Source organism: Macaca nemestrina, chromosome 13, assembly GCF_043159975.1.
Source record: "Macaca nemestrina isolate mMacNem1 chromosome 13, mMacNem.hap1, whole genome shotgun sequence".
NCBI classification, from domain to species: domain Eukaryota; kingdom Metazoa; phylum Chordata; class Mammalia; order Primates; family Cercopithecidae; genus Macaca; species Macaca nemestrina.
In genome coordinates, this window is record NC_092137.1 from 2,425,066 (window position 1) to 2,447,778 (window position 22,713).

Here is a 22,713-nt window from a genome sequence, read left to right on the forward strand (position 1 = left end):
CTTCCTGTGAAGAAGATGCCATTCTTCGGCTTTGCCTTCCGCCATGATTGTAAGTTTCCTGAGGCCTCCCCAGCCATGCATAACTGTGAGTCAACGAAACCTCCTTTCTTTATAAATTATCAGGTATTTCTTCACGGCAGTGCGAGAATGAACTAATACACGTGGCATGATTTTTCATGTCATAACTAGTAATAGTGTAGGGACAAATGACTTTTGCTTTCTTTTTAATAAAATTGTTGGTAATATGTACAGAAGTGGGAGGAGTAAATGCCTGTGTCTTCCTGATTGATTATAAAATTCTTTCCAACTAGCTCGTGCAAGTGGTCAACAACTGAGGCCAAAATGTATTGCTTTATAGAGATTTAGCAGACTTATATTAATGATCCAATTTCCTTGAATGGGGTGAACTTGTTAACTTGCATATTTAGAAAAACTATAATCAAATATTGAAAATACTGTCATAGGAAATAGAAATTAACCCATAGAACCTAGAACATGTTCTGAACATAGTAGATCCTTAACATATATCCATTACATTGAATTGAATTAGACGTAGTCTGTATCTGTCCAGAGGCTGAAAGTAAGAACAACAGGTGCCTATTATAAAACTGAATAATATTCAAACCCTTGACACAATCCAACAATGGAATGAGTTGCCTTGTTGAGTTGTAAGCTATCCATTCCTGGAAATATTCAAGAAGCAATAAAAAGGCTTCTTTTTAGGGGTAGGTGGCATGGGGCAGAAATGCTTCTGTAGTGCACTCTGGAGTTTAGTATAATGGACATAATCCTAGCTTTCTTTAATGGTAGTGGATCTCGAAATTCTCAGAGTTACACATCAGAAACAATAATAGTCACTATATTAAATTGCTCATACTGAGATTTCATTTTTAAAGTAAATATATTATAATACTTTTCATATCATGTGTCAGAGACTCAATATAAGCGTGGATTCTGCAACTAAAAGGTGGACTTCTAAAAAGCTGGGTCATGTTCTATCATTTGCATATCACCACTGCCTCACACAGTGTATTGCACATAGTAGGTACTTCATACAATGATTTTATATACGAACAAAAGAACAAAAAAGTGTCAGATTTTTAGCTGAGTTTATGAGAATTTAGAAGATATTTTGAAATACATATATAGCCTTTACAAAACTAAATTTGTGCTATGAGATTAGTTTTTTCTTAAGGTTGAATTTATGACACTTCTATGTGTAATGGCAGACCATTCAAACATTGGATGGTTAGCTGTGTTTTCAATAGCAGAGGACATGCAGTGATATGACCACACATAAAATGCAGCAGGATTGTAAAGATATTGCCCTTCTCAAAAGTATCAAAATGTACATAGTCTTGAATCAAGAAATTCTACTGTAAATTTATCTTAAGAAAATAATTAACAGTGTGAAAGGTTTTAGGTGAAGAATGGTTATTAAAACCGTGTTTATAAGGTAAAAGTTTAAAAATCCAACTTATGAAATTACAATACAGAATTGATGAAGTATATTTCAGTATATCCATAATATTGTAGAATTGTGTATATCCATATAATCCATTATTCCATAATCCATTATTATGTATATCCATAATAATAGTAGAATGCTAGACAAGGTAACAGAACAAAATAAGGTAACAGAAAAGTAGTTCTTCAGGCTATGTGCAGTGGTTCACACCTGTAATCCCAGCATTTTGGGAAACCAAGGCGGGTGGATCACTTGAGGTCATAAGTTCGAGACCAGAATAGAAAAATAGAAAAATTAGCCAGGTGTGGTGGCATGTGCCAGTTACCCTAGCTACTTGGGAGGCTGAGGCAGGAGAATACCTTGAACCTGGAAGGCAGAGGTTGTGGTGAACTGATTGTGCCACTGCACTCCAGCCTGGGTGACAGAGCCAGACTCCACCACCCTCCCCCCAAAAAAGTAGTTTTTCTTACAAAAAGATACATGTGATGCATAAAGGGAAAAAGGAGTAAAGAACAAATGGTAGTTTGACTCACATTAATTTAAAATCTTATTGAAGACTGTCAAAGAAATCAGTCTTGAATTTTAAATCAACATACTAATGGTGGTTGTCACTGAATTTTTGAATTTCCAGTGCTTTAAAAAATTATATTATCTATTATTCTAATATTCCAATTTTTCTACAATGGACATACGCTAATTATGTAAAGAAAATAGAAGTTTAAAAACTTGGTCTCTCTGGCAGTTTGATGTTAATGCAAAGAATGACATTGAGAGGATAGGTTGCTAAAGATACTGATACCAAAAGTAAGAGAGTACAGAGATGATGCCTTGAAAAGGATAATTTTTGAACCATTAAAAATTAGTTGTGTAGCAAATAGAGAACATTGGGTCCAACAGATTGGTTTATTTCTCAGTCTTGCTGGAAATTAAATTTGTAGCATTTGTCAATTCCACCCACTCTTAATTGGAAGAGAAAGCGAAGGTCACAGAAGCTGAGAGTCCCCCTCAACGTCCCCCTCAACGTCCCCCTCAACGTCCCCAGGCAGTCAGGGCTGCCCAGACCTCGAACCTACATGTGGTCAGTCTCAACGTCCCCAGCAGTCAGGGCTGCCCAGACCTCGAACCTACACGTGGTCAGTCAATGCCACTCTTTCATGCAGCTGAAAATTTACACAATTACGTCCAAGATAGATTTCAAATGATTCCCAAAGATGTGTGTCCATGGAAAAAGGAAACTACATCCTCAAAATGGGGCTTTGATTGGAGGTAAGCTCTGAAGTCCGTGCACCCCTGGCTACCCGTCCGACCTCCCTCTGCCTAGGTTTCCTCATGTCTAAAAGGGATGGTGGCAACTTTCTTACAGGGTACTCGAGGGCTTAAAGAGAGCCAGCCGTGTCTACAATGTGGCCTCACTCAGGCTCAAGTGAGAGAGTAGGAGTGGAAGGACTTTGAAATTCAGAAAACACCACATAAGTCTAACAAGAGAAGAATTAGGAAATTAAACATAACTACATTTTTTGGATCAAGTTCTCTGCTTGGTTCAGTTCATTTATGAAATATTTAGATTATAGGCAATGCTCTCCTCAGTATAAGGGTATAAGAAAAAGTAATAGTTGATGTATGAATTTAACAAGTATATGTAATTGACTAGACAAGGGCATACAACGGAAGCATGTAAGCATTAAAAACAGCAAGAAATAACTGGTACAAAAGAACCCAATTGCCCAAATTCTGTATCAGTCATTGCCTTGTGAGTTCTGTTTGTTTTCAGGTACCTCCTTTACATTCCTAATACAGTGGTAAAGTCCCATTGCAGTTCACATACCACACGCTGTGATTCCTCAAATGTCGATGTGGATTGGACAAAGGTCCAGGCAACAGCCGCACACACCTCGTCCTTGGCTACAGCCTCCGCATGACCCGCCCTGCATGTAAGAGAGGAGGAAGAGACAGTAAATGGAACTGAGACTCTTTTCTCTTGAGTTAATGGGAATGGATAGTTTCCCTACATCTTGGGCTAGTCTCATTAAAGTATTGAAGGCCCTACACACACACAGAGCCACACTTGCTAAAATTTATCTAAGGAATGGCCTTAGATAAATTAGATACACTCCTACTGTTTCTCCTCAAAGTTGTAATTTTTTTTTTTTTTTTGCTTTGAGATGGAGTCTTGCTGTGTCACCAGGCTGGAGTCACGGCATCTTGGTTCACTGGAACTTCTGCCTCCTGGATTCAAGTGATTCTTCTGCCTCAGTCTCCCGAGTAGCTGGGACTATGGGCATGGGCCAGCACACCCTGCTAATTTTTTGTATTTTAGTGGAGATGGGGTTTCACCATGTGCCATGTTGGCCAGGGGCCAGGGTGGTCTTGATCTCCTGACCTCGTGACCTGCCCACTTCAGCCTCCCAAAGTACTAGGATTACAGACAACAGCCACCGCACCCGGCCAAATTTGTACTTCTTTTAAAATAAAGGTCTGTCCTTTAATAAAAATGAAAGAACAAGTTCAGTTGTGTGAAACTTGAGAGAGTCCCTAAGTCTCCATCCTCCCTACAAAGACTCCTAACCCAGGGAGATGAGCTGGAGGTGAGCTCCAGGGACAAAAGGCTGCTTGTCAGGCAGTGATTGAAGTTGTAAGAGAAGGTTCTGGACTTAGGGGTGCACCGCGAATTGCATTATGGCAACGTATGCAAGTTCAATAAGGACCTCAAACACAGCTTGCCTGTCTAAGGCCGTATCAGGACTAATGCCACAATGAAAACCAATAGGTGTTTAAAAAATAGAAGTAAAGAACCATGCGCAGACCAGGAAGTTTCCCGTATTTCCTATTTTCTAGGTTCACATGGAAAACTGGGGTGGTGGAAGAAAAGGACAATAATTCCTTTGGAACATTAATTCAACTTTTTCTACCCACTAACCATATTCGTTCCAATTTTAGCAGTTCTGTGGGAGGAAAAATGAAACATGAAATTCTTCTATGCTTTCAACTTTGCATATTTCTTTACCTCTACCTGGAATGCCCTCCCCTTTCTGGGTCTTCCCAATCCTGCCTAGAAGCCATACTTTCTATTCTGTGACACGTTCCTGATGAGAGAGAAGCAGGGATCTTCATGGTAAGAGCAGCACACATGTCAACCACTCCCATTACCGACTATCTAGCTGAGAAGCTACACGCTAGGTCAGACACTGCAGGTTCAGTATCTCTCTTAATCCTCAAAGTTGGCATTATTATTTCCCTGCACGTCGGTTCAAGATGCTGCCTAACTCCTGGAGACACAGAGCTGGAGCTCCCCTAGCAGGGGTTCAAAACCAGCTCTTCCCAACTCAAGGGTGCTTTCTGCTGCTCCAGGCTGACCTCCAGTTTCTCAGGCCCTCCAATACTCCAATTCTTTGTTCTTTCTTCATTCTCCTTCTTCTTCTTCTTCTTCAAGATGGACTCTCACTCTGTCACCCAGGCTGGAGTGCAGTGGTGTGATCTCATCTCACTGCAACTTCTGCCTCCCAGATTCGAGTGATACTCCTGCCTCAGCCTCAAGAGTAGCTGGGACTACAGGCACCTGCCACCACATCCGGCTAATTTTTGTATTTTTAGTAGAGATGGGGTTTTACTATGTTGGTCAGGCTGGTCTCAAACTCCTGATCTCGTGATCCACCCACCTCGACCTCCCAAAGTGCTGGGATTACAGGTGTGGGATTACTGTGCCTGGCCTGTTCTTCATTCTTCTAAAAGGAAACATTTAGCATTTGTGACATGCTTTTGCTCACACACAGAAACTTTCTCTTTTGTGGATAGAATTGATGACTCTCCCAGGACAATGTCATTCATTACTAAAATGTGGAGAGCATCTTAGATCATTTAAAATCAAACGAAATATATGTACGCTTTTAAAAGAAGTAATGCAGATATCAAGTTTCCAATGATTTCTAACAAATTGAAAAAAATAAAACATAGAACCCATTAGAAAACTTTTATGAGAATGTCTGGTCTTGGGATTTTACTTTACGACTGAAAATGACAATAAATTTAGTTTCTACTTGGGTTAAAGTGTGCTTGCCTATTGTGAGTCAAGAATAAATGGTCTAATGGGTTTAAGTGGCCCCACATAGTTTGCTACACTTGGGCACAGCAGGAGAGATCATCTGTGGCCAAGAGTGCCAGCAACACATCTACCTAAAGTGCCAGGCATTGGCTTTGGAGAACTATGCCAGGCCATGGCAGGCTTCCCTCCCCACCCACCTGCACTTGGAAGGCCACCTGCAGAAGGCGGGAAGGGTGCACAAAATCCCGAAGGCAGGGAGTGGAAGAGACTTAGTGTCAAAGCAATGTCGCTAAGTTCTATTTCCCATTCTGTTATCATCACCTAAGAGAGGGAGACACAGATACATACACACACACACACACACACACACACACACACACATAGATTTCATCTAAAATTGCCATTGCTTTGAGGCCGAGGCGGGCGGATCACCTGAGGTCGGGAGTTCAAGACCAGCCTGACCAACATGGAGAAACCCTGTCTCTGCTAAAAATGGAAAATTAGCCAGGCGTGGTGGTGATGCCTGTAATCCCAGATACTCCGGATGCTGAGGCAGGAGAATCACTTGAATCTGGGAGGCAGAGGTTGCAGTGAGCGGAGATTGTGCCTTTGCACTCCAACCTGGGCAACAAGAGCGAAACTCCATCTAGAAAAAAGAAGAAGAGAAACAAAAAAACATCCTTTTTAAAAATTCAGATAATCCTCAAGTAGCTTATAAGACTTTAGGTATTAAATTTTTAAGTGTTGAAAAAACTGACTGTACAAAGTTATTTAACATCAGGACCATCATCTTTTTAACATTTTGTTAAGCATCACCAGCATTCTGGTGCAAAATTCTGGACGTAAGACCTGTTCAAATACTCCAAAGTAAGTGATTTACAGAAAATTAACTAGCATGAGTCAGTCCCAGTCTTTTTTAAAAAATAAATCATTGAAAAAATATAAATACTGTGTTTACTGAAGATGGGCAAGTGGCAATTTCAGGAGCACAGAGTGACTTTCTCATTTGCAAAATGAGGATAATGGATTAGATCATCTTTAAGAGTCTCCTTTTGACCTCTGAAATCCAGCTTTATTTCTCAGTAAGAGCTGGGTCTTTTAAATTCATATGGATACTCTAGTTAATTAATAGTTATTTCACATAGTCTTTTAGATAAAGTTGTAGTTATTTCTGTGTGGATATCACCACATTTTTGGCAGAAGAGAAGCACTCGCCTTTCCATGGAAATTGTAATAGCAATGAAACTCAAACTCTATTAAGCCCGACTAACTTTACAGCTCAGTCTGAAATTTGGAATTTAACCTACTGGAGATTTAAATAGAGTAATAGCTAAACACAAGGGCTGACATTAGGAACTCTCTGGTGGGGTACACAGATCATTCTAGAATATTTACTTGTCCCCTTTTTTGGCTTCTTCAAACAGACATCAGATTTATCCCTAGATAGATCATCTGGTCTCATTTGCTGACACCCTATAGTTCATTTCTAGAGACAGGGAAGATATATTTATAATGACCTAAACACACAGACTATGCGCTAAGTACTAAATATGAATTGTCATTTAATTCTCACGACCAGGTAGATACATGACAACATCAGTTTCACAGATCACAGAAATGAGGCCCTGGGAAGGTACGTCACTGGCCTAACATCACCTAGTTTGTCAATAGTAGGGTTTGATTGGAATCCTGACCATCTAATTTCTCAGCAAGCACTCTCAAATACCACACTCAAACCTCAATGCAATTAAAATGAACTTTTAAAAAATTAGACCATCATATGCCTAGACAGAGCAAAGTATTGGGAAGAATTGAGCAAAGTGTTTCTCTTATCTGGGTCCTCCACACCCATGAGAAGAGCAGGGCGTGCACCAGCCTTGTGTGCAGTTTACCTGGAAATGTGCCATAAATGTAAAATACACACAAGATTTGATCACAGCATGAACACAATATAAAACGTCTCATTAATCATTACGTATGGATTGCCTGTTGATATAATATTTAGGTTAGATAGCTATATTATTAAAATTAATTCCATCTGGTTCTTTAAATTACGTTTAACATTTACTGGAAAATGTAATATCACATATGTAATTCTTCCACTTGCATTATATTGATACTAGACAGTGCTGATCTAGACTATCAGTTATCAGGTTAATTTTACAATGAGTTACACTTTGGATTTTTATCAGACTAGAGCCACATACACATGTTCAGCTTGAACACCTCCTTGCTAGAGAACAATATAACCCATTCAGTTCAGTCTCAGGAATGCCAGGCTTATATTCTTCGATAGCTTCTTAACTCAAAGCTACTTAATAATAAAAGTTATTTTCTCCAAGATAATTATCGTTTTAAAAATGTTCTACCCTTCAATATAAGCCACAGGCTTGCATATTAAGTAGCTTTTCTCCAGGCTTCTGTGGCTCATGATGTCAGCGGTAGGTCAAGATTCCTTATCACCAAACAGAGCCCATGATGACACTTGTCTGGGCAGACAGAAATTTCCGCTGACGGCAGAGTAAGACTGAAGACCACAGAGGGTGATGCCTGTCTCTTAACCCTGAGAAAATCCCAATAGGTGGTTCTGTCTGGCTAAGGGGGGACTGTCCTCTATTAATCACACTGCCATATACTTTGAAGCTCTATTGCATGTTGGCCAGAAAGCTTTATTTAAATGCACTCAAGCTTCCTTATTTACCATTTTTAGGCTTTTACTATTTTACCCCATACTTCAAGCATGGTAGTAGTATAGTGGTTCATACTCTTAATTAAAAACAATTTTTAATTAGCTGATTATCATTTTTTCAGGCCTGTCGAGTTTCATATAGTGAGCTAAGTTTTACAAATATCTTATAGAAAAGTTGGGCTTACATAAAAATATCTGCAAATATGTAAGCATAGAGCAACAGCCTATGGTAACAATCATGGAAAAACATAACAACCTGCCAATTGCTGTGTTAACTTGAACAGTCTTCCTTCTGTAAGACTGAAATAAGAAGAGCCCTTGTACCACTGCCTGATGTTCTGCAAACAAGTGTAACTCCCCCTCACTGGTACCACCCATGCAATAAAAACAGGCTAAGTGGAATAGAACCAAAATCCTCTCTAAATGGGGTGAGTGCATGACTGATACTTTAAAGCATTTGATATCTGAGACATTAGGTGAGTTTCTTAGTATTGTCTGAAGAGATTATTTTAAGTGATTTAGATGTGGATCCAGTTAATAGCCACAGTCAGAAATCCCCAAACTCCAGCTCACCTGTGTCACGGTATAAACAGGGCTTCACTTCAGCCCTGACAGCAAGGGCAGGTTCCCGGGAGGCAGATCCCAGGAGGTGGAGGAAGGAGAGGAGTGTGTGCTGAGAGGAAATGTGCTCCCTGGGGAAGACCTCCCCATAGCAGGGCTGGGATCCCCAGTGGGAGTCCGGGTATTTACGTTCTGACACTGGCCTTGGCAACTCGGCATCACAACGCTGCCACACGAGCTCATGATGTCAGCCACACAGCCACAAATTGCAGGACACGGGCAGAGAAGCCGTAGAGAAAGTCAGAATTTCTAGTTTCACGTCTAGAACCTTGTCTTGGAACTGTGCTCTGTATATCTGAGGGCCCCATGGTCACCCCCAGCCTCTGATGGAGCAAGTGTTTATCTGCAAGGAGAGGGAGCTGGAAAAGGCCCAGAGCCCTGGCTTCCACTTCCATCTGAGGAGCGAGGCCTTTGTCTGCTTTCGTTTTTAAAAAGGTTCTTTATTTGGGCAAGTCTGAAGTCGCTGGGTGACCTCATCTCGAAAGCTAGGGTGCTGTGTGCTTTATCACATGCTATGTAATAGCAAGAACATGTTACACTCATGCAGTCTGTATAATTAAAGGACTTACATTTTAAGGAAATACAACACTGGTGTGGGCATAAAGATAACAATGAAGAGAGTCATTAAAACTTAATTGCTCATCACATGTGCCAGCCAAGTGGAAGAACTACAGGCTAAAACGACAGCGTTTTGTTAGCGTCCATGCTCCCAGTCCACACACGCCCACATGCTCTGACACAGAGGCAGGAAAAGAACATGGTTTAAAGATGCCTGGACCTGGTTGCATATTCCAGTTACCTGGGGCCTCTGAAAAAGCACTGACCCCTGCCTGCAGAGACACTGATCCAATGGGTCTGGGGTGAGGCTCAGGCATCAGTAGTTTTTTGAAGGCCCCCTGGTGATCCTGATGTGCAGCCAGGGCTGAGAAACACTGGCTCAAAAGAAATGCCCAGAACTAGCAAAAGAATGTCCAGATTTAAATTACTATTCTGCTAGTTCTTAGCTGTATGAACTTCACAGCACAACCACTTCCTCCATTAGAGAAAGAGGAAAAAGATAAAACATTGACAACACCAGCCCACTCGCCTTCTAGGGCCGTTAAAAGAATCAATTTAGATAATGTAAGGAGAAGGCTAGGCAAAAAATGAAACTCAGTACAAACTATGCTTTTACCTAAGGAAGAACCCAGAGCCACATGAAACTCTCCTAGGCTGAGAACCCTGAGACAAGGCACAGAAGCAGGGTAAGAAGCGAGAATGATGAAAAAAATCAGAAAAAAAAGGGTTGTGATTCTGGGTTTTAGCTACAAGGCCACGGTACAGCCTTTCTGCCTCCTGACTATGAAATCAGTGATTTGTGATTTGAGCTTAAATCTCTTTATGATATAAAATGAACATGTTCTGGGTTCAGGACAATTAGCTAGATAAGCCCATGATTTTACAGGTTGGAGCTGGAACTGAAGCCCCATGCCCATGACTTCAGAAGAAGATTTAATCTAGAGGCCTTTACTCCCCGCGGAAATGGAAGAGGTGACTCTTGGGGATGGGAGGCAGGAGACTGACCAACAGGAAAGTGTTCCGGTCTTTGTCCTGAGGAAGCTCATCACACAAACTGGAAGGTGAAAATCAAAAGCGACATATTTGCTAAGGAGACAAACCAGAGGAAGCCGCTCCGTTCTGAGGAGACGGGGTGCGTGACGGGTTCTGAGTCCCGGTAGCCCGGCCTGTGTGCAAGGTCAGATTCTGCACCGCGGAGGCTGGGTGCCCTTGCAGGTGGACAGCAGTCTCCATCGCCACGTGCAGCCACGGAGCCAGCCTGGCTCCCCGACCCACGGACCCTGTGCCCCCAGGCACCAGCTCTTGCACTAGAAGAGCCCACATGACCAGGTCTGAAAAGAATCTAAAAGTCACTGTCTCACAGAGTATTTGATAATTTTTAGTATTTCTATTCGCAGCCTAGCTTTCTCCGGAGCATCTCACGAGATGTGAGAGTGTGATTCTAAGAGTGCAGAGAAGGGCTGGATAGCCCGCAGGTGCAGGGCGGGGCGGGTGGCTGTGCCCCGGGCTGAAAGGAGTGGGTGGGGCTGCCCATCCAGGGCGCTGCTCTCTGAGCCCGAGCCTCAGCTGTGTGGGCTCTGCTTCCCTCTGTTGGTGTGCAGCGGGAAGGAATCTTCCCAGGCAAAAGGGGCAGCGAGTAGGGCAGGTGGAAGCTCTGCTGTCCTCAGATGTGAGAATTCCTGCAGAGTGACTGGGGGCAGGTGCAGGGGCCTGCAGCTCTGGGGACAGTGGCTTAGGAAAGACTGAAGGCTGCCCTGCACAGCCTTTCCTGAAGCTGAGTCGGTGCCGCTCAGGCTGGCCTGCTGCCTCCTTGGTTTGGGATAGCAATTCTACTCCCAAACCTTACATGAAAACAAACCTGAAACGAGAAAAAGTCCTTGTGAAATGCACAAAAGACGTAACGCTTGGCTATGGAAAGAAATGTTGGGAAAATTCCCCACTTTGATTTCCTTTGCTATCTTTTATTTTCTTGTGGATGTAAGGACTCCATGTTGCCCTCAGCAGTGACACGGTTTCTGGACAGGACACTGCAAACCCAGAGGCGGTTCGCCAGCACGCGGTTACAGCCTCCCAACCCTGTCGGGGCTCAGCTCGGGGCCCTCCGGGACAGGTGCACAGACACAGCCGTCTGTGTGGCCCTCATGGTCCAGCCTCGGGAAGCCACACTGAGAACACTGTGCTCAAGTCACACACAGAGCAAAGTGTATGTTTGTAAATTTAAAACAGACAAAGTGGTTCTACATCCCGATATCACAAGCAAGTTTGCTTCCATGAAATCAGACGTATTGGATAAATTGTATCTGACAAACTATTCTCCCTAATTTATTTTAACCCCAAGACTATACACAGAGCAATCAGAAAGACATTTGGGATAAGGAGAGTGGGATAGGAGAGGAACGGATCTGTGGGAATCAGTGAGATAGGGAACCAGGGCACGCTCTTTTCCCTGAAACACACTCTGCAAAAGAACATTTTCCTCTGTCTTGCATGTTTCTGTTTCATTTGCAAATTCTGCTTACAGAGTAAATCTGAAGTCATAGAGGCAGGATCGAGAAGATAGAGGCTCTAGATTTGGGGCCAAGACAGCCACCCTGGAGGCATCCAGAGCTGGAGGATCCCAACTTAGCAGCTCCAGGAGCCAGAGGATCCCAGCTTAGTGGCTCCGGGAGGTGAAGCCTCAAAAGCGCCATTGACATCAGGTGCCACTGCCTCATGGGGCATTTACTATGGCAGCTGTGTCCGTCTTCTCTGTAATCCAAAGGGCTGAGGAATAAGAAAAAGAACAAGAACAGCACTGAGGAGGGAACGAAAATGCCTGTGTGTTCTTAGGGGAGCCTGCCAAGTGCACTAAGGAGAAAGGAAGGGTGAGGGTTGCAGAGCTCTGTCCCCAGCGCCCAGGTACTGCAGGTAGAGAGAAGACCTCATTCCCCATTCCCCCCGAGACTGTGCTCCTGTGAGGACAGAGCGCCCTCGGTTAGAGGCAGGTCTGCAGGAGCAGGGCGTGGAGGGTGACGGTGAGCACTGCTCCTACACAGGTGGAGCTGGGCTTCCTTCGGAGCTAAGGAGGTGGAGCTTAGAAGGACGAAGCTTCCAGGTGAGGGGCCTGAGGGGGTCCCCGGGGAACAAAACACACCCTTGAGGAAGTAGTAACTGGTATAAGATGGTGTGTCTGTGTCCCTTAGGTGGGCAGGGCCAAAGCTTCCGCCTGAGGCTGCCCTGGCCCTTCCGGGAAGCATCTGCCCCTCGGCCTGGGGCAGGAGGTGGACACAACCCCCAGGCACAAGACCGGCCCTCTCCCTCCTTCCGGCTCCTCTGGAGTCAGACGGTTTTGAAAATGCACAAAGCAGAAGGAAAGATGTGGGACGAGATCCTTGGAAGGAACTCAGGCTTGTTCATGCCCAGTTCCAAGAATGCCCGCCTGCTCCGTGCTTGGCATGCCTCTGAGGGACGCTTCTGGATCGCATCGGCCATGGGAAGGCAACGGTCACCAGCATGGGGGGCAGGACAGGGCCCCCCGCTTTCAGTGTAATTGGATGGTCATGCTTTAAAAAGTAGTGGCATGAATACAGAGAAGAGTAAAGAGGAAGAGAAAAAAAAAAAAAAACCAATCTGGGTTCTATAAGATACCTTCTTCTGTCAGTGGAAAATATTAAATTATAGTGACAGCTCAGACCCCGAGGAATGAGGAAGATGAGAACGGCCGAGAGACAAGCATGGTTGGGCACTGGTGACGGTGAGCGACTCACGGGTGGTGCCCCAGTCACTTGACTAGACTTAGAAAGCAACTGGCCATCTGAGGGGAGCCCTGTGGTAAGGGGAGCCCCTGGCATCCTCTCAGCTTATGCCAGGCCCCCAGCACAACAAAAGCCTGGTTGTCCTTGTTGCATATCTTAGGATGGTTTCAATTTAGAAAGAATGGGGGAAGAGAGTTGGCAGGGACTGAGATCAGATGAATTTTGACTTGAGCTCAGCACAGCATCACCCAGAAGCCGTGTCTGATGCCCATGCCTGATGCAGTTCATCTGAGGCCAGGCAGCCCAGCAAGGCTCAGCTGAAGCCACTGAACACACGCTGGAGACTGCATTGCCATTCGAGACGTGAACGGAAGGAGGAAAGAGAAGCGAGACGGCGAAGTCGAAATTACCTCATTCTACACGAGACCAAAACCAAGTTAAATCTGTTTCACTTTCTGCCTGTTCTTTTTACTGGGGAGGCTGAGGGTATCTAAGTCACATGTCACTAGGAATAAACATTCAGCCCATTAATACTCAAGTGTCATCTGATGTTCATTTTACTGTTTATCTTGTAGAAGAAATCAATTAAGTATCTGTTGAAAGCAATAGTGTGTGCAGAGCCTCGGGCAGGGTACTGCAGAAGACATTATATTACATTATATTATACAATAGTCCCTGTCCTCAAGAAGCTAACATTCCGGACAGAGAAGCATTCAGTGTGTATAAATGAGATCAATAACGTGCACTTAAAAGTGATGTTCTTTTCTTTTAGGCGGTGATCTCTGCTTCAATCTAGGTATTCAGGCAGAGACCATCAGCAGGTGAACACCAGGAAAGATTTCCGGAGAATCCCTGAATTAGGAGAGATGCTGGATGGTGTGAAATCTATGATCCGTCTTTTCCTGATCACAGTCTGTGATACTAAAGCGTGCTGAGGCTTCGGAGCAGATGTGATAGGAGCTCAGGAAAGAGGAAGCTGAGACAGAGGAGCCAGGAGCAGAGCTCTGAAGCCCGAGTATGATCCGGTGGGAAGAGATGGATGAGGAAGGGCATTCCAGGCAGAGGAAACTGGTCTCATGCTGCATTGAAGCCAGGGACACGGAACAAGGGCAATATACCTGGAACAAGAGGTCTCCTGAGAACCATTGGCTCTGCTGGGTGCTGTCCACTCAGTAAATTCTATGCTGTGAGGCCACAGAGCCAGACAGCTTCTTCTGCCACCCAGCTGTTGCAAGAGATTCTCCCAGAGCATCAGCGCTTTGCATTATGGGGGACGGAAACCTAACCCAAAGGCAATGTGGAGAGTGTGGCGGCTGGATGGGGGTGGGGGGCAGAGGAGGTGCAGGGAGAGACAGGGACAGAGACAGAGAGAGAGACGGAGGACACAGACAGAGAGAGAGGGGATGGGAGGTAGCAGAGAGAGACAGAGGGAGAGAGGCAGAGGATGTAGACAGAGAGAGAGGGGACAGGAGGTAGCAGAGAGAGACAGACAGACGGAGAGAGGCAGAGGAATAAAGGCAGAGAAAGAGAGAGAATAAAAAAGCTAGAGAGAGAGAGGTTGGGGACGGAGGAGGAGAGAGAGGCAGAGAAAGAGGGAGAATAATAAAGCCAGAGAGAGAGAGAGAGATTCCAAAGGCTGGCAACCCAAATACATACAATCAAGCAACTCAAAAGCAGAGTTACATTTTAAAAACTCAGCAGGATAAATATAGAAAATATAGACAATTTTATTCTATTTTTCAAGGAGGTGCCTATAAACCAAGCCAGAGCCAGTCAAATGGAAGCCCTGGGTGGTTGAGAAGCTTTGCTATAAAAGTCACCTGAGGTGCAGCTAAACTTCCTCCTGTCACTGCTCCTGAAACAAAAGCTATTTAAGAGGCAAGAGGAAAGAGTGCCTTTTAAAACAAGTGGAAGAAGAAATTGATTCCAAATAGGCTGATTCTCTATTAAACAATGCTTGGCCTTCTTGGTAAAGGGTCACTAGTCCCATTTAGATCATTTTTTTTAACAGAAAAAAAGTGATTCACAGTGACAACTATTTCCATTTTGAAGGTTTTCCTTTTATTCAAGAAATTAAAAAACATAAACAGAAGCTTTGTAATTAGTATCAAGATATTCTTGTATATGGGCATGGTATATTCCATCTTAGTATTTGAGCAGTGGAGCAGATGTTTGGTTTTTTTCTAGAAATGCTGTCTGGCTAATGTCATTAACTCCTGGAGAAGACAGAGGGGGAGTGAGAGTGAGAAAGGGGTGTGTGGGACTCTGTCCGTGGTACCTCGGGGTCAGTGGGGACACAGGGAGGAGCGACACTTCAGGAACGGGTGCTGCCTCCTGCTGCCCCAGGGCACCACGCATCCCTCTAGTGAAGAGAAGCTGGTGGGCGGCCTCGGCCTGGAGACGCCACACAGCACGCTGCGTCAGGAGCGAGCCTTGCCTCTTTGTGGCAGGTCATCACAGGGCCTCACCGGTGTGTGCAGGGCTGGCCAGCACCCCAGAGGCTCCTCATGGCAACGCCCCTGGTGCACAGAAAACAAATGATGCTCGCTTTAGTCCCAGGGCAGTGCCAACAGCAGCTGGGCCAACACCTCCTTCCCAGGTTTCTCTGCAGGAAGCTGGAGGACCCTTCAGGGCCAATTGGAACCACCTGCAACGTCCCTGCTTCAAGGGCGGGCCAGTAACAACGCAAGTATCAGGGGACCTCCCGTCTTAGCGACGCAGAACGCACACAACCCTTACCCATGGCTCTGCTCTGAGTCTCTGCTTCCAAGGCTTCTCAGTGAAGTCGTGACCGTTGGAGGTTTTGAAAATGATTTCTGATCTGAGTCATTTCTTCCTGCTCAGCTCAAGTAGGAAGCATCATGAAATTGCATTTGAACATTCCTAACCACAGGATGGCATGACGGGGGACCGTGTGTGGGGCAGAAGTTCAAGTGGATGGGACACCTGCACAGGGGCGTAAGCCAGGCCCATCCCAGGCCCACCAGGAGGAGGCCCTGGGGTTAGTGCTTCGAAATTCGGCAGAAATCTGCTATTACCAGTACACAAGATTCCCACCAAATACATGCTATTCTGCAGATGGATCATGGAGTTCATACTTATTTCCCCCCAGAGACAGGTTTTAAGATTCCTACCATTCCAATGCTTCACGCCTGTCTCCACTCTCCCCTTGGCCGTGCCAACAGCTGCATGTGCCACTCATGATGCTCAAAGGCATTCACTCCAGAAGGTTCCAGGGACTGCTCAAGGAAGAACAAATGTGTCCTTTCTACAGCATGAAGCACTGCCCTCCTCCTTCTGCTCTCCCAAGGAGGGAAGACGGCCAGGAAAGTAAAGGGAATGTCTTTGGGAGCCATCTGAGGAAAGAAACAGGGGCTCCAAATTTTGGTAAAGCAAAACCACTCTGCTCTCTCCCTCTCCGCCACAAAAAGGGATATTGAGGATGCCTGTGCCCTTCATTCTTGCTCACATCGGCTTCATTCTCTGCGTCCACGCCACTTAGTTACGCAACGAGGACCCGAGAAGAAAGCCAATTTCACAGCTGGGGTTAATTCTAGCAGGAAACTAGGAGAAGCAAACATCCACAAAACATCCTTAACTTGCTCACCCCCTAGTGCCCTAACGAAGCTCGGCTGTGAGGACCAGTTTGTTCTCTGATTAAGCCTGGCTTTTAATTTGGGGCTGAAATAAACACAGAAACACTTGATTTGCAAACCACTGGCATGAACACATTTCCCAGGAGCCTCGATCACGGGCCTCTGAGGACCACATACGTGGGAGATTCTGGGAGGATTTGGACCTGATACTCAGGACCATATCCTTTCTGAAGAGACACGATAGAAAAACGAAAACTTAAACAGTGAAAACTTATGTGATAAGCAAGGCGACGAGAGACCATTCAATGAAGCCTCAAGTCTGAACATCCTTCTGGCGTGGATCTGTCAGCGAAATATTCCAGCACGAGGAATGTTTGAGTTTAACAAATGGCTTACAATAATAATCTACCAGATGCCACAACAGCATAAACTTTGACAAATTTTCATTCAAAGGGAACTTTTCTTTGATAACATAAACACGTAATGTGACAAATAATACCTTGAAAAACAGATACCTGAGATCCTTTTTTTTGTTTTTTTTTTCTGTTTTTTTGAAACGGAGTCTCGCTCTGTCGCCCAGGCTGGAGTGCAGTGACCGGATCTCAGCTCACTGCAAGCTCCGCCTCCTGGGTTTACGCCATTCTCCTGCCTCAGCCTCCCAAGTAGCTGGGACTACAGGTGCCCGCCACCTCGCCAGGCTAGTTTTTTTTTTTTTTTTTTTTTTGTATTTTTAGTAGAGACGGGGTTTCACCGTGTCAGTCAGGATGATCTCGATCTCCTGACCTCGTGATCCGCCCATCTCGGCCTCCCAAAGTGCGGGGATTACAGGCTTGAGTCACCGCGCCCAGCCGAGATTCTGTTATCCATGTTCACACACCTGTGTTCTGGGAGGAGTAAAATAAGATAATCTGTGTTCAGGGAAACATGAGCTTCCACAAGTCCCTGTGCCACCAGCAGCTTCCTGGTCCCAGTGTCAAGAAGCACAAGACACTGCATGTTCTCGTGGGAGGTGGCAGCCTCACTGAAGTTAGCCAGGGCTGCCACATGCCCTGCAGTGCGCGGGAACAGTCCTCTCACTCTCTCTACGGTAACTCTCTGTTTATTTATTTTATTATTATTATTATTTTGAGACAGAGTCTTGCTGTGTTCCCAGGCTGGAGTGCAGTGGCACGATCTCGGCTCACCGCAACCTCTGCCTCCCAGGCTCAAGTGATTCTCCTGCCTCAGCTTCCCGAGTAGCTGGGATTACAGGCACCTGCCACCACACCTGGCTAATTTTTTGTATTTTTAGTAGAGATGGAGTTTCACCATGTTAGCCAGGTTGGTCTTGATCTCCTGACCTCATGATCCAACCGCCTCGGCCTCCCAAAGTGCTGGGATTACAGGCGTGAGCCACTGTGCCCGGCTAACTCGGTGTTTATTAAACAGGGGCATGACTTGTTAATGAAAGCAAAAGGCTTGGGTTCCTCTCCAGGGGCTTGGCACTAAGAATTTCTCTAAGACGGAGCACCCATCAATGTGTGGAGATCCTGACTCTACCTGACAGCAGCCTGGGCCATGATCTCCCCCAGATGCATCGTGGCCCATGTGAGCCGCCAGTGGGGACCCGTGTCAGAGGCCACTGGAGAGCCCCATGGATGCCTGTAGACTGGCAAGCCAGTACTCCAGTTTGAACTGGTGTGGGCAGGAGGCCATGGTTGTGACTAGGAAGCCTAAGTGTGCACCAGTCAGTTCAGGATGGTGATGTGTGCAGGCAGGGGTGGGAGTTGGGGTTCGTGTTTGGAAAGGAAGATTTGCTCCTTCACTCAAGATACGCAACTAGAGGATGCTGCCATTCTTACAGTCTTTCTCAGTGCTTGCTAGTGTGAGGCACTCCTGGATGTCTTTCTAGTGAAATTGCAAGTATTCAGGACATTGCAAACCTCGAGCATCTGAACTATTAATCCCGTGTTTTTCTTCAGCTCTGCTTAGTGCTGACTGATCCATCGTTAAAAATGACAGAGAGACTCTTACTCACAAAGGAGAGGAGAGTTTCATCCAAAATGATTTTTTAAAACATCCAGTCCCATTACAAACTTTTTCCATGTCATCATAATCTTTCACTTGTCAGATTCCCAAATCTTACTTTGGCACTAGATCATTTTCCACCAGCCTGCTGATGTCTTGTGTCCTTTTAATTAGCTTTAAAGCAAACGAGAAAACATCAATACTGTTTGGTGTATCAATGACTTAGAAGTCATTCCCAAGCCGTTTAACCTGGCCTCAAGTCCACATATTATTGTGAAACACTAGAATGGAGTAGTAAGGCTTTATATCAGGAAAACACAAAACAAGATTCCATCAACACATAAACTCAAAATTCTTCTGTGAAAACGTGTCTCCTTTGTGCCTAATGATGACTTATATGTTACTGGAAGTAAAACTGATGTGTTTCAACCTAAAGACATTCAAATAAATATGTGTTTATGAAAACACATGTAATTGGATATATGTGAGTAGAGACATTTGACTTCTGATTGCCTCTGGAGTTCCTTTTACTTACTATGGAGAAGATCCCAAGCTCATGTAACCTGAATAATCTCTTTGTTTCCTAAAAAACGGAGGAAGGAAAGCAGTATATTATTTCTAATACTCAGCTTTCAGACTTTTATAATCAGTTTTAGGTGACTCACAATTGTTCACAAACTGATCCTATCAAAGTCCAACAAAATGTGAACATTGCGAGAATCTCTCTCTTTACATCTCATTAGTGTGGGGCACACATTTCTTGAGGTAATTTACATAGTCACATTCTCCCAGCTTGAACAATACCCCATAAATGAAGCACAGTTTTCCAAATGATAATAGTAGCACTGAAGTATCGTTTTTCTCAGCAAGGTAATGCTTTAAAAGAACTTTGTCCCATGCGTATTTTGAGTTGTCTAACCTCTAGTAGCATGGCGGGGAGGGGAAGCGGATGTTCTCAAATCCGTGCAATTATTCTTAGTGGATTCATAGAGTTGGCTGTGAAAGCTTTCTTTGATTCACACACTCACAGAGCCGCCTGGAGCTGGGCATCTCTCTTCCCATCTTAGTGGTCATCAGAGCAGGGACCCAGAAGGCTGTGTGCCCATCTTCTACTCCACCAGGAAAACTAAGTCCTGATTTTTGCTGTGCCCTAAAACGCCCACTCTCCTGCAGGAGCGACTGGTCACAGCAAGCACACTTGGCTGTGCCCCATTCTCTGTTCCAGTCCTCAGCAGACAACATGGAAGCCTACATTTACATTAGTCCAACGAGTGTTCTGTAAGCCCACACCTTTCGCTTGGTGCCAGCCTCGCCCTTTTCTCTTCGCCCTGTGCAGCTTAGTGTTTCACCCTCCCCTGCCTTCTCTCTTTCCTTTGTTTCCAAGCCTCTCCCTGCCTCTGTCTCTGTCTTTTTTCCTGTCTCTGTGTTTCATTTCCTCTCTATATAAGAAAACTTTATTTGAAACAGACATGGTGAAAACTCTCTTTGCTCTCCTATATACCCCAGTTCACGTACGTAGGTGGACACATTCATTTTTTCATCACTTTATTAGAAAGCATTCAACTCACCTTTTTCAGCCTTACTAAGTGTCAGGCACTGCCGTCAGCATTTCATTATAAGAGAAAATAAAACAAAAATGGAAGGATTGGTCAATATAGTCATTCTAAAAGTTTTCTTTAATTAAAAATTTAAATATGGGCCTGGCACAATGGCTCATGCTTGTAGTCCTAGCACTTTGGGAGGCTGAGGCAGTAGGATCACTTGAGGCCAGGAGTTTGAGACCAGCCTGGGCATTATAGTGAGACCCCATCTCTACAAAAAAATTAAAAAAGTTAGCCAGGTATGATGGCACCTGCCTGTAGTCCCAGCTACTCAGGAAGCTGAGGCTGATTGCTTGAGCCCAGGAGATCAAGGCCGCAGTGAGCTACGATTGCATCACTGCATTCCAGCCTGAGCAACAGAGACCCTGTCTGTCTAAAAGAGAAAAAGAAGAAAATTTAAATATGGAAATATCAGAGATTCACTACTGTGACCAAATATTAAGTTCATGTGAATTTGATGAAACACAACATTTTAGCTATATAATATGTGTCAGGCACTAAGTTAGAGCTTGTTGATACAACTATAAAGAAAGCATGATTCAACCTCTATAGAGGACGGCAGGCTCATCAATGGCCCTCTTTCTATTCCAAAATTTATATCCACAATGGGCTAACATTGCCATGATCAATTACCTTTAAAATGCATTAAAATAAGTCCACTTTACCACTGGCGCAGAAAACGCGCACACAGAGAAAAAAAATAAACTGATATCCATTATCTATCCATGATTTCCTCAAATGTGAAACATGGCAGAATATTGAAACAGAAATTCATTCTGCAAACAGGTGCTCAAATTCTGGACTAAAATTTTAGTAGATCGATGAGTAATTATCTAGCTTATTAGTCAGTGAGTGCTGTCTAAATATTCAGAAATTTTTGGACCAATCGATTTAAAAATGCACGCAGTGATCGTATGATTTTGGTTTCTTCCTTTATGTGAGTTTGTTCATCTATATAAGGTGAACTTTGAAAATGTGGGGCCACTTTTCCTTGGAAATGGTGAGGAGGAGGGGTTGCTATACTTCTATTTTTGCCAGATCTCAAGAAAAACTTGACTGAGATGTCAAATTGCAATGACTATGCCTGCCACTAAATATGCTGATATATGCACATTCCTGTGGCGGATGTCTGCTTACAATGAACAATGAGTTCTTTCCGTCCCTAGAAAGATAGACAGCTTTGTGTGCTCAAATGGCTGGGATCGAACAAAAAGTGGAAACCTGATCAAATTCTTGTAACTCTTAGAGAATTTAAATGGGCTCTTTTGTCTCATTTAAAACTTTGCTGAAACCCAAATTATTAATTAGATTGTAGACGTGGTAATATGCAATAATGGTTTGATGCATGAACAAAGTCCTTGAGAGGGGCCAGTTGACTGTGGTAAGGAGTAGTACTTTTGTTATAATGAAGAAGCAAAGGCACTTCTGGCTTTTAGTACTATTTGTGAATAGCTTTTGATCATAATCAACATTGAGTCCCTTTTGCATAAATTCTTGTATTTATTTTTAGTCATTCAATAAATTACTCAACTTACATTTACTCATCATCTACTATTTGCCAGGGAGTAGTCAATCAGGCTCCATTTTTAATTCTAGGTTAAAAATGGGAAAACAACAATAAGAAAATAGTAGTCAAGATAGTGATAGTTTGCAGATACTCTCTATGTTTCACAAACATTATCCTGTTGTATCCTGGCGATCGCCTTGATCAACATCATGTTCAGCTTCACAGGTGGAGATGCAATGTCCAGTATCAAAGGACTTGTTGAAAAAGCAGATAAGCTCAACTTTGAGTGGCTGTGGTCCCACGATATGCTCGGCTTGCCTGGCCGAGCCCTGTAAGTGTCGTCTTCCACGGGGGCACCTTTACTTCTTACTGAGGCCATGCCCCCTTCTTCCTTTATACCCCAAAGACACCCAGCGCCATTATCAGTACAGACCAGGAGTCAGCCAATTCCTACCAACTGATGCTTATTTTCCAAACAGTGTAAAAAGACAATGTAGTCAAAACGTCTTAAAATCACATGTCACTGTTTGTTACAGAGTCTCCCTGCTCTCTTAATCAGGTTTGGGTCAGAATGAGGGATCCAGTCATTAGGGCCGAGATGTATTTTAGCGGCAGGAGTGCACTTAGGCAGTGTATGGACTGCGTTCTGGCAGTTCTCAACAGGCCTCTCTGTATAGCGCACACATCCTAGAGGACACCACGTTAAGAACAATTCATTTACCCATAGAAACCAAGAGGAGACGTTTAACACCAAACAAACCAAAGGCCGGGGGAGGGAAGCAGCTTGTCTGAAAACGACCACAGTTCATAGCAGTGTTAGTAACAGAAACCATTGCCAAGGATAGCCACCTTCCTTCTCAGAGAACAACGTATGCAACGCGACATTCAAGGAA

The 22,713-nt window shown here is 44.3% G+C and overlaps 1 protein-coding gene across 28 annotated transcripts in view; it reads right to left on the reverse strand.

Annotated features, from left to right (window-relative positions):
- LOC105497564 (myelin transcription factor 1 like) overlaps positions 1 to 22,713 on the reverse strand; it is a 533,126-nt gene that overhangs the window by 482,869 nt on the left and 27,544 nt on the right. For all 28 annotated transcript variants that reach the window (XM_071076157.1, XM_071076158.1, XM_071076139.1 and 25 more), the window contains one exon: positions 3,294 to 3,393. The gene's annotated coding sequence lies outside the window, so the exon portion shown is untranslated. The remainder of the gene's footprint in view (positions 1 to 3,293; positions 3,394 to 22,713) is intronic.